The sequence below is a fragment of the Podarcis raffonei genome, chromosome 10, assembly GCF_027172205.1.
Source record: "Podarcis raffonei isolate rPodRaf1 chromosome 10, rPodRaf1.pri, whole genome shotgun sequence".
In the NCBI taxonomy this organism is placed as follows: domain Eukaryota; kingdom Metazoa; phylum Chordata; class Lepidosauria; order Squamata; family Lacertidae; genus Podarcis; species Podarcis raffonei.
Genome location: NC_070611.1, coordinates 39567166 through 39579123, shown reverse-complemented (window position 1 = coordinate 39579123; position 11958 = coordinate 39567166).

Sequence of the window (11958 nt, the reverse complement as noted above, 5' to 3'; positions counted from 1 at the left end):
ACCACTCCTTATTTATTTAGATTTTATTGTATCTTCATCCCACCTTCTTCTCCAAGGAGTTAATGATGGCACACATGGTTCTCCCTCTCTTCATTTAATCCCCTCAACAACCCTGTGAGGTAGGTTAGGCTGAGAGGCAGTGACTGGTCCAAGGTTAGGCTGAGTGGGGTTTAAATTCCCAAGTCTCCGTCCAGGGCTGGATTTAGGATTGATGAAGCCCTAAGCTACTGAAGGTAATGGGGCCCTTTATATGTCCAGCTGTCAACAACAAATTGTCACTGTTTTTTGTGTTGAATATAAGCTATATGGTAATTTATGGACCTAATAGGTATCTAAAGCCATTTGCACATGTTGCTATGCAACCAGTCCATGCAGAATGCAGGCACCCTATATATAGAAATGAGCAAACCAGTGATATTTTAGGGAGCAGGCTAGCAGTCGGGGCCTACTACCATACTTACATCATAGGAGCCTACACAATACAAAACACTGCTGCTGTATGTAGGTTTTATTTTAGTTGTTTTCGATCTTATATTTTGGAAATGTACATTTTTTCCCCTTTAATTTTTTTGGGCCCCCCCCAAGAGAGTGGGGCCCTAAACTATAGCTTGTTTAGCTTATACGTAAATCCGGCACTGTCCCCATCTGATACTCTACATTACACCACACTGGTTCTACTTAGGTTGGTCTTATTTTGGAGGATTGTGTTCATTCCCAGATCCTCATGGTCTCTTGTTATTGTTGTTGTTTAGGCGTTTAGTCATGTCCAACTCTTCGTGACCCCATGGACCAGAGCACGCCAGGCACTCCTGTCTTCCACTGCCTCCCACAGTTTGGTCAGGCTCATGTTTGTAGCTTCGAGAACACTGTCCAACCATCTCGTCCTCTGTTGTGCCCTTCTCCTTGTGCCCTCCATCTTTCCCAACATCAGGGTCTTTTCCAGGGAGTCTTCTCTTCTCACGAGGTAGCCAAAGTATTGGAGCCTCAGCTTCAGGAACTGTCCTTCCAGTGAGCACTCAGGGCTGATTTCCTTAAGAATGAATAGGTTTGATCTTCTTGCAGTCCATGGGACTCTCAAGAGTCTCCTCCTCCCCTTCATGGATCACTGCCTTGCTGTGGCGAAGGGGTTGAATAACTCAGAGAAGCTATGAGCTATGCCGTGCAGGGCCACCCAAGATGGACAGGTCATAGTGAAGAGTTTTGACCAAACGTGATCCACCTGGAGCAGGAACCGGCAAGCCACTCCAGTATCCCTGCCAAGAAAACTCCATGGACAAAGGCAACAGGCATGGTCTCTTAGACCATAATTATTGGCTCCCACTTCAAAGCACAATTCCATCATAAACTTTGTATATAGCACTAATATTTTGAGGTGTTTCACTCTACTTTCTTGTTCTTTGATAGATCATGGTAGTGGCTTCTGGTAACAAGTAGCTGAAAATGTTTTGACAGCAAGACAGTTTTAGATCTTTTGGCAAAGTGTTAAGCAGTCAGTCATCCCTTCACTTTTGGTCATTAAATGTCACCCAAAGGTCAAAAGGTTTTGTAAAGAATGCAAGGCTTTCAGTTGTTAATTAAGCTTCACGCTGAAATTCTTTGAAGTCACTTCATGCTTTAAAATTGTGATACTGCACATTGGGTTGTGCCCCAACGAAGTATTTCTTAAATGAACTAAATGTAACATTAAACAAATATGATTGCAAAGCTACTTGTTTACTCTGTCTGTAATAAAATTAGCTTCCAAGTAGACCGCAGAATCAAATTATTTATTTTACCAGTTAAACATGTGGTATTTTTGATAGCCTAAATTCTCAATTTTGGTTGCTCTCTTAATCTAAATCAAGTAGGCCTTGTTTGTTTCTGTAACATCGGATATAACATAATTGTGGATCTTCTGAATTGTTTATCTCCATAAATGAATATTTAAATAAAACATTTTTTGCAGACAGCTTCATACCAACGTATTTTTAGAGACACATTTTCATTGAGTTTTTAAAATACATAGGGAAAAACAAAGAAATAAAATTATTGGATGTACAAACAATAGTTATTCTTCCACAGCTGAGTCCATTGAACAGGTAAGTTACCAGTTATTATAACTTGACCTGCCTGAACTTTAGAATAACGATTCTAATCTATATTATATTTTACAGGATTTGAATGGCGAGATAGAAGAACAATATTGATAAATATTGAAAGCCATAGTACATGATAAGCCAAGGGAACTCCCCTTCCATGAGTTTAATAGCTTGCAGAGGAAATAAAATCATACCATATTGAACAGAACTTGTTGTGCTTACTTTGACCTATTGAAATGTTCATTCATACCAATGTATTTACTAATGTGAAACTAGCTATGTCTTCCACTAGGTTGCTTCTTAATACCAGAAGAATAGCCAGAAATGAAATACACCACTGCAACTTTTTGAAGGACAACCATTTTCTTTATGTGTTTCCTGACCACTTATTTAATTTATTCGAGGCTTTTATATACTGCTTTTTAACAAATTGATCTCCAAACTGTTTCCATAATAATGCATCAATAAAACAGTAAACAATACAATTAAAACATGCATAATAATCAATAAACAGTTTCAACCTACTTAATAACAGTCCAACAGATATCCAAGTGTACGTAAAGTGAGGTGACTGACAGGTCTGAAATTCTAAATAGTGTATTATTAAGTTATTACATTTTCACTGCATTCTTCCTTCAAAAAAATTAATTGATTGATTGATGGATTTAAAGTATTTATGAATGGCCTTTCTCCAAATAATAATTAAAAAGAACAATACAAAGTGAATCAACTGAAACAGAACAAATCCAGAGAGTGGGCTGCATACACGATCCAACCTGATTTTTATTCTCTGAAACAACCCTGTGATGTAGGCTATTTGTGCTGAGCAGAAGTAGCGGGCTTAAATTCACCGACTCCTTCTATCTATTCCATCACGCTGGAGCACTTTCCAGATGATATACTGTGTGGGATGGAGAGGCAGATGGAATCACACCCACAGTTCCTCCTCTTAACCTCAAAGACAATGCAAGGAACATTAAGTGGGAAAGGATGGCTCTTTGTAGCAGTGTTCACTACCTCTCAGAAATAGCACTCAGAGATGGAACCAGGGTGTGTTGTGGAGGGCAGTAGGCATTGTGTGGAAATGGCAAGACAGATGTACCACCCAGGTATGAAATGGGTACAAAGACTCTCTCAAGGCAAATCTCAAAAAATGTAGTATAAACACCGACAACTGGGAAACACTGGCCTGCGAGCACTCCAATTGGATAAGAGCCTTTACTAAAGGTGTCATGGGTTTTGACGACACTTGAACTCAGGATGAAAGGGATAAACATGCTAAGACGAAGGCATGTTTGGCAAACCCTCACCCTGATCAATTCCCACCCAGAAACCTCAAACCCTTATCATGATCAACTCCTGCCTAGAAACCTATGTCCCCACTGTGGAAGGACATGTGGATCCAGAATCGGCCTCTTATGGACTCACTTATGGACCGTCACTTATGGACTCACTGTTAAGACCGTGTTCATGGAAGACAATCTTACTTGACTCCGAGTGACTCCCAAAGAAGAAGAAGAAGGGTGCAAAGTGCAGTGAGAAAGCTGGTCCCATTGCATATCTTTTATTAGAAACCCCTTTGATTGGTTGAACCTGTTTTAAACATTGCTTTTAACATTTCTCTCCTTATGCATTCTGAAAAAAAGTACCGTGTTTCCTCAGGCTCTGTGTCATCCCATATCCAGATTAACACCTCTCTGCCCTGTAGAATGTCACCGTCTGAAATGATGTTTCTTTTTAGCCCCACAGCCTGCTTTCTTTGGAGTCAAAGTTGTGACCCTCTTACTGACTAACAGCACAATACTAACCATTTCATTGAGGCTTACCCCCATGTAAGTGGGGTTCGGACTGCAGTCTAAAACAATTGCTTATCCTGATTTAGCAAAAGAACAACATGTTTTCTTGCAAAAAGGCTGTGGGATGCAGTACAGATATTCTGCATGCAGCACCTGCCCCACAGAACTGTGGTAGTGCTATCAGTTCTGACAACACTTACTAAGCATTAGGAAGTGATGGGCTTTTGGTGCTCCCTGCCCCCCCCCGGTGACCTTCACTTCCCCAAAATCTGAGCCTTCAACTTTTGAACACAACGCTTGTCAGGCACGACTGTGTATATCCTTCGTTAACGAGACAGTAACTCAGTTCCCAGATTCTTGTGCATTTGTTCAGTCTATTTTTATCTGCAATCCTGGGATCTAATTTTATTCCAAGGTGTCAGAAAAGTGATTGTCTCTCTTCTCTCCATCTAAGGGAGAGAGCTCCTGAACAGTGTTATTTGTAGCTGGAGGCTGCTAAAGGCTGATCACCCACATTGTGCCAAACTGTCACGACTCTGCTTGCTGTTTCATCATTTTTTAATGAACAAATTTGGTAATGGAGGCGAATTAGTGTGCTTTTACCTAGCTGATACTGATTGACGTATATTCTAGACTCCCCTGGCTTATTTACATGGGACACAGCTGAGGAGGCGGGTACCTATTAAGCAAGTGGCTTTGAGAGACTTCAGTGTTACAAAGTTGACAAAATCATCTCCATCATCCCATGGGCGACTGCTGCCACGTTGTGAATTTACGTGACCCACTTCCATACTGAGTGGGACTTTTAGGAGCATCTGGCAGGAGCCTGGAAGGTTCTCAAGATGATGACAATGAGCCACATGGTAAGCAGTTCCAGATGTGACATTCTGGACTGGAAGGCTTTATTTTAATTTTTATACAGCATCCCCATGCCATGTGTGCAGTGCAGGACCCCCAAACATTTTTGAGCCCAGGGGTATACCTGGAGGTCTAAGAAACTGTTGTGGGCACCATAAAAAACCCATTTTTCAAAATACACTCTAAACTACTGGTGATGTCACCAGAGGGAAATGAACTAAGGTTGCTCTTGGAACTTCCTACCGCTTGTGGAACACCATGGTGACGAGCTTTGCCTTCAGAGGATGCTTTTCTGCTTGAAATCCCAAGGATTTTGGCATATTATCATAGAGCTTGTTAGGAAATATAGCTGTTTAATGATATGGGGGGGGGCTCTTCTCTCTCTCTCTCTCCCCCCCCCTCTCTCAAGAGAGAGAAAGTACTATAGATGCTAAAGCAAATATTTTGGGACTGAAGCAAGCAAAAGGCTTGGGCTGTGGGTCACACTGTGGTCTAAAGCACTGAGCCTCTTGGGCCTGCCGATCAGAAGGTCAGCAGTTCGAATCTGCTCGATGGTGGTGAGCTCCTGTTGCTCTGTCCCAGCTTCTGCTAACCTAGCAATTCGAAAGCACACCAGGGTGAGTAGATAAATAGGTACCGCTGTGGCGGGAAGGTAAACGGCATTTCCATGTTCTCTGGCTTCTATCACAGTGCACTGTTGAGCCAGAAGCGGCATAGTCATCCTGGCCACATGACCTGGAAAGCTGTCTGTGGACAAACACCAGCTCCCTGGACCTGAAGCGCCACAACCCCATAGTCGCCTTTGACTGGACTTAACCATTTAGGGGTCCTTCACCTTTTCACCCATTTTTACTTGGGAGCAAAGCTCTGTTCATGCTGACTTCCAGCTGACCATTCCAGGCCTACAGGGTGGTGATGTGCTTCCATGGCTGCCCACGGAATACTAAGTTTCTGGCTAACTTTCATTACCCTGCACAATGAGTTCCTCTCACTCAGTTGTCTGCACTGATTAGTAGCATTTCTGCAGGGTTTCAAACTGGAGACATTCCCAGCCCTTCCTGAAGATGTAGGGATAGAACCTGGGACCTTTTGCAGATGCTCTACTGCTGGGCTACATCCCTTTTACTTTCCTTAAACTTTTCCCCCTTTTTTTTCTAGGGACAGGAGCAGTAAAAGAAAGGTTGTCTAAGAAAACAGAAGGGCTTTGCCACCTTCTGCCAGAGATAGAGGAATTTAACAGAGAACACTTCTCTTTGCAAATGGTGTTTATGGTCTTTTGAAATTGCAGGAGGTCTCTGATGCTTCGAATGTGCCATCTGCATATAAACGATGCGATGCAGAAAACAAACACTGTATCTGCTGTGGACAGTTTTCTCCTGATCAGATACGAATGCGTACAAAACAAACCATTGCAGGACAGTAGATCTAACCAAGTGTGTCAGGCCCGCTTGTTCCTGTGGGCATGGAATTCTGGCAAGGTGAGTGGAAAGTTTAATTCTGACAAAGGCCATTCATTCTAACATGCCCCAAATGCTCCTGGCTGGCTTTCAGATAGAGAGTGAGGGCCAAACGTGGATCAGTGATGGCGGATCTCCGAGTGTTGCCCCTGTCTCTGTTTATCTTGTTTGAAGGGGTGTGTAGGTGTGTGTGTGAAGGGGCCTGTATTCCCACCCTACCCTTAATCAGGGCAAATAAATAAGAGAATAAACTAGTTTAAACTAGTAAATGGAAGAGTGGAAGAAATGGAATTGGAGGAGGGGCCAGCACACCTTTCCCCAGCCGCTATTCCAATCCAGGCCCTTGCTTTCCAACTGCAGAGCCTGCTTAATTCCTTTCTAACACAGCTCCCCTGATATAAAAGCAAACTGGGCAAATGCAAGGACTGTTCAAAGCATGAGCTGTGAGGCAACAGTCCAAGGCTATTTGTGGAAGCAGATGTCTTTGAGAAAGGGCTGTGGCTCTGCAGCAGAACAGTGGGCTTGCATACAGAAAGTCTCAGGTTCAATCCCCGGTGTCTCCTGGCAGAGCTGAGGAAGGCTTCAATCTGAAATCCTGGAGCCGCTGCCAGTCCATGTCGAGGGTGCAGAGTTAGACGGAGCAATGCATCTGACAGTATATAAGGAGCTTCCTCTGTCCTGATGACTCACGCCACAGCTCTAGCAGATGGGGCTTTGAAAGGAACCCAGGGGAAGCTACGAGGCAAGGAAGACAGGAGAGGAAGGAAAGCAAACACAGGCAGCCAGTTGGCAGAGAGCGAGAACCAGCCGAGGAGCCTCCAGCCCTGGGATATGGAAGGCAGATTGTGATGCCAGACAGGAAGCCTCTGGGCAAAAGGAAATGCTCTGGTGAGCCAAGGAACTAATCCTTGGCTGAGGTTCTGGGGAAAGCGGGGAAGAGGAGCTCTGCCATGAAGAACTTAATGGCCAAACTATGTTTGTGGATTAATGCCTCTAAAGTGCAGAGTTCCTCTCGGGCTACCATCCCCAAACACAGGCAGCATCAAGAGTTAGTACTTATTAGGAGTGCAGCAGGTATGGAAGGGAAATTTGGCCCTTTCCTCCCTTGCTGAAGCCCTGAGGGAAAATCCCCTGTAGCTCTGCATTCAGAGGAAATCCCTCATTGACATCCAAGCACTCCCTCCCCCAGCAAAGACTAGCTTCAGAAGAGAGCTTTTCACCATGGCAACTAGCTATGACGGTTTCTGTTCTTTCTCCACTGTTGGAGACAGGGTGCCTTTGAACGCCCGTTGCCTGGAATCGCAAGAGGCGAGAGGGCAGAGACTCTCAGGGGCTACTTGCAGGCATAGGAGCCAACTCCCAGGGGCCAAGGTCCTTTCGCCGCCCTGCTCCCCCCAATAAAATATTTGAGGGGGCTGCCCTCCCCGGTTGATGGGCATTGCCATTCAAAGGGTTTGCATGTGCCAGGTCTTCTGATCGATTATGCAGCATGGGGCTTACCTGCACCCAATATTTACCATATTTTTTGCTCTATAAGATGCATTTCCCCCCCTCCAAAAATTAAGGGGAAATGTGTGTGTGTCTTATGGAGCGAATGCAGGCTCCATGGCTTCAGCAAAAGCAACGTGAAGCCTGGAGAGTGAGAGGGGACTGACCCCTCTCGCTCTCCAGGCTTCAGGGATAGCCGCCCGAAGCCTCCGGAGCACAGTGCCTCTTCAGCGAAGCAGGAGGAGAAATGGAAGGGACTCTGTTTCTCCTGCCACTTTGCTGAAGGAGCGCTGCACAGAAAGGGAGATAATTTTCCCCCTTGTTCTCCCCCTCTAAAACTAGGTGCATCTTATGGTTGGGTGCATCCTATGGAGTGAAAAACACGGTAATTCAAGTTGGCCCCCTTGCTTGCAGGCTTCTCACAGGCATCTGGTTAGCCACTCTGAGAAGAGGATTCTGGATTAGATGGGTCTCTGGCATAGTGAAGCAGGGCTTTTTGTGTTCGTAGGATCACAGAAGTGGTTAAATTTACCCCGACCAATAATTTCCAGGCCTCCCAGCTTGTGCTATTTGCCTTTTTGTGAGAGCAGTGGAAAACCTTCATGGCAAAATTTGTTTGATCAAACTAAAGTGACAACCAATGCTAGTTACCTGGTGGAGTTACCTTGTGTCCAGAAGGGAGAAGACAGGAAATGGGAAGAATAGAGCTCAAAGCCAGGGATGGACCTGCACCACTGCAAGGTGAAGGGACGTGATTTGGATGACAACCAACTTTTGTAAAGCAGTCAAAAGACTCATGGCATTTGTATTGTTTGAAGAGATTCTGGTGCCCTAGATCATAGTGCCTGGAGGCGGTTGGAGGATGGATGGCGGCTAATGGACTGAGGTTGAATCCTGACAAGACAGAAGTACTGTTTTTGGGGGACAGGAGGCGGGCAGGTGTGGAGGACTCCCTGATCCTGAATGGGGTAACGGTGCCCCTGAAGGGCCAGGTGTGCAGCCTGGGAGTCATTTTGGACTCACAGCTGTCCATGGAGGTGCAGGTCAATTCTGTATCCAGGGCAGCTGTCTACTAGCTCCACCTGGTACGCAGGCTGAGACCCTACCTGCCTGCGGACTGTCTCGCCAGAGTGGTGCATGCTCTAGTTATCTCCCGCTTGGACTACTGCAATGCGCTCTACATGGGGCTACCTTTGAAGGTGACCCAGAAACTACAACTAGTCCAGAATGCGGCAGCTAGACTGGTGACTGGGGGCGGCCGCCAAGACCACATAACACCGGTCTTGAAAGACCTACATTGGTTCCCAGTATGTTTCCGAGCACAATTCAAAGTGTTGCTGTTGACCTTTAAAGCCCTAAACGGCCTCAGCCCATTATACCTGAAGGAGCGTCTCCACCCCCATCGTTCTGCCCAGACGCTGAGGTCCAGTGCCGAGGGCCTTCTGGCGGTTCCCTCATTGCGAGTAGCAAAGCTACAGGGAACCAGGCAGAGGGCCTTCTTGGTAGTGGCGCCTGTCCTGTGGAATGCTCTTCCACCAGATGTCAAAGAAATAAACAACTACCTGACATTCAGAAGACATCTGAAGGCAGCCCTGTTCAGGGAAGTTTTTAATGTGTGACATCTTAGTGTATTTTTGGTCTTTGTGGAAGCCACCCAGAGTGGCTGGGGAAACCCAGCCAGATGGGCGGGGTACAAATAAATTATTATTATTATTATTATTATTATTATTATTATTATTATTGAGTTGTAAAGTTGGAAGGGACCCTGAGCATCATCTGGTCAAACCCCTGCAATGTAGGAATATGCAGCTGTCCCATACAAGGATTGAACCTGCAACCTTGGCATTATCAGCACCACGCTCTAATCAACTGAGCTATCCAGACTGTTCTAGCCTGGACCACTTCTGTGAGAGTCACGAGGATGATTAAGGATTTCTGTGTCTCCCATTCATCTTCACCACCTTGCCCACTTGAACATATTTGGAAGAAGTGCTTTATCTTCTATTTTTGTTTACTTTCTTTGCTGATGCCAAACTATTTCAGGGCATTTGCGCAAAATATTAAGCAAAGAAGCTCCTAGAGCAGAATTAACAAGGTTGGGAGATTTAAACGCATCCACCACAGAATTAGAAAACGGTGTCCATGGAAACAGAAGGAGACGTGAAACCTGAGATTCTCCTTCTCTAGTGCCTTTCATGGCTTCCCAAATGCTAAGCAGTGTAGTAACAGGGTGTTCGGAAGGGGAATACAGTACTTTGGTGCGATGTAGGGAGTTTTCTTATACAGAATCAAACCACAGTCTGTCTAGCTCAGAGACAGGAAACCTCAGACGTGGGAGAGAAAAATGGCCCTCCATCTCCCTTGGATCTCTTCCCAGGCCACAGCCCTCACTGGCTTTGCGTCCCACCCCAAGTGTTTTTGCCTGGCTAGAATTTGTCTGATAAAGTCTGTTCCTTGTTTGGATGGAGGATAGAGAGGGCATGTGGAGCTGAAATGTACACTATGTGTTCTGCCCACCCTTGCCTCTGACTCTGCCCACTGTGGGCATGCAGCTCCTGGAAGGTTGCCTTGAGGCAAATGCTTCTTTATCATTCATTCTTTATTTACAAATATTTATAAGCTGCTTAATATTTAGGAAAACCCCAAAGTGGTGCATCAGATTTGTAGAACATTAAATGTTGCTGGCATCCGTCTGTCTTGAGAGACAATGGAGTGTGCCTCTGGGGGTGAAGTCAAACCACTGCATTAGCAGTACCAAAGTGACCTTCCTGGGGCACAAGCCTGGGCAATGTGTATGGAGGTCCTGGGCTGCCCAGATGACAAGACCCCTCCTCAGCCTCTCTGATGTGGTCCAAAGGAAAGCAGAGCAATACATTTGGCACCAGCCTGACTGCAAGAGTTGCTGGAAGTTGGTGTACAAGGCACCATCCAACCGTCTTAGGGACTCTGGATTTGTGTCGGGTTTACTCCTTAGCTTTTTCTTCTCCCGAAGATATCCTGCAAGGCAGCAGAGGTTTAGGATCAGAGTTTTCCTTCTCCTAGATGGGCTGTCTTTCCAGGTTGACAATCCCCACCTGCCCCTCATTTCTCTGTACAAACCACCTTCTTGACCGTTGGACCCACTAATAGTCTCGTCTGCTCAATTTGCCAGAGCCTGTCTTCAAATGCAGGGCAAGTTCCAAGCTCACTGAGGATTTGAGACCCATCGGCTACCCTCACCTGCTGAGGCAGCCAGTTGATGCTGTTTTCACAGGCTGTGGCTACTGTCACATGCTGACAGTTTCTAGGCCCCACAGGTGAGAGCTGAGTGCAGGGTGGGGATCAAAGGGGAACAAACTACCCCAGAAGATGCATGATGTGTCCCCCATCAGAGGTACTACCCCTCCCCTAGCACCCCATATACCCCAAAACATGCAATGTTTATAAGCTCAAGAAAATAACAGAAAATACTAGAAACTGAAGATCTAGTAAGTGGAAGGAGAACATTTCACACAGTGGGCAACGCCATTCTTAATACTCGGCTCTGAGCAATGATGGAGGCAAAGGTACACACTGTTTGAGATTCCTCCAATATTTCTGAGGACACAAATGACCCCAGAAAGTGTTCCATGGCTCAGCTTCACGGAAATACATCATTTCCCCAGGGCAATATAGCGGTATGATTGGTTGGGGTACCTTATACCTAGATTACGTAATAATGGGTTTCCAGGGACTTATGTTCTCAGAACTGAAAACAAGGCTGCAGCCTCAGATCTGATATGAGTGCTTAAATGAGACACTTAAAAAAACTTTCTCACATGTCCTCTTATTGCTACAAGAAAAAGTAAGGGGGCGGAACAAGTTACAATTAAGTTAATGGGTTTTTTCCAGGCTCTGAAACCATTATAAAAATGAATGGTACCTTCAGATGAAGCCGAAGTGCAGTTCATTTGTTTTCCTTTTTAGATGCATAGCGAGAAGACAGTAAGATATGCAGATGCTTTGGAAAGAAAGCATTTTCTCTCTTACGTCTGCTGTGCATACACACCCCTATTTCCTCTGCATCCCACCCCTGGTTTGGAAAGTGGTGGATGCGCAACATTAGCCATGTGACCATTTTTATTGCGAAATACTGCATTTTGATGCAGTTCACCCCAAGCCAACTTTAATCCATATTGATCCAAAGAATGACCTAGCTGTATTGTAAGCTGGTAATGTGTACACAGCCTGAGGATTAAGACCATTCTATTTTACTTCTGTAAATATGCTGTATCTCACAAAGCTTAGCATTTGGCATTGTAC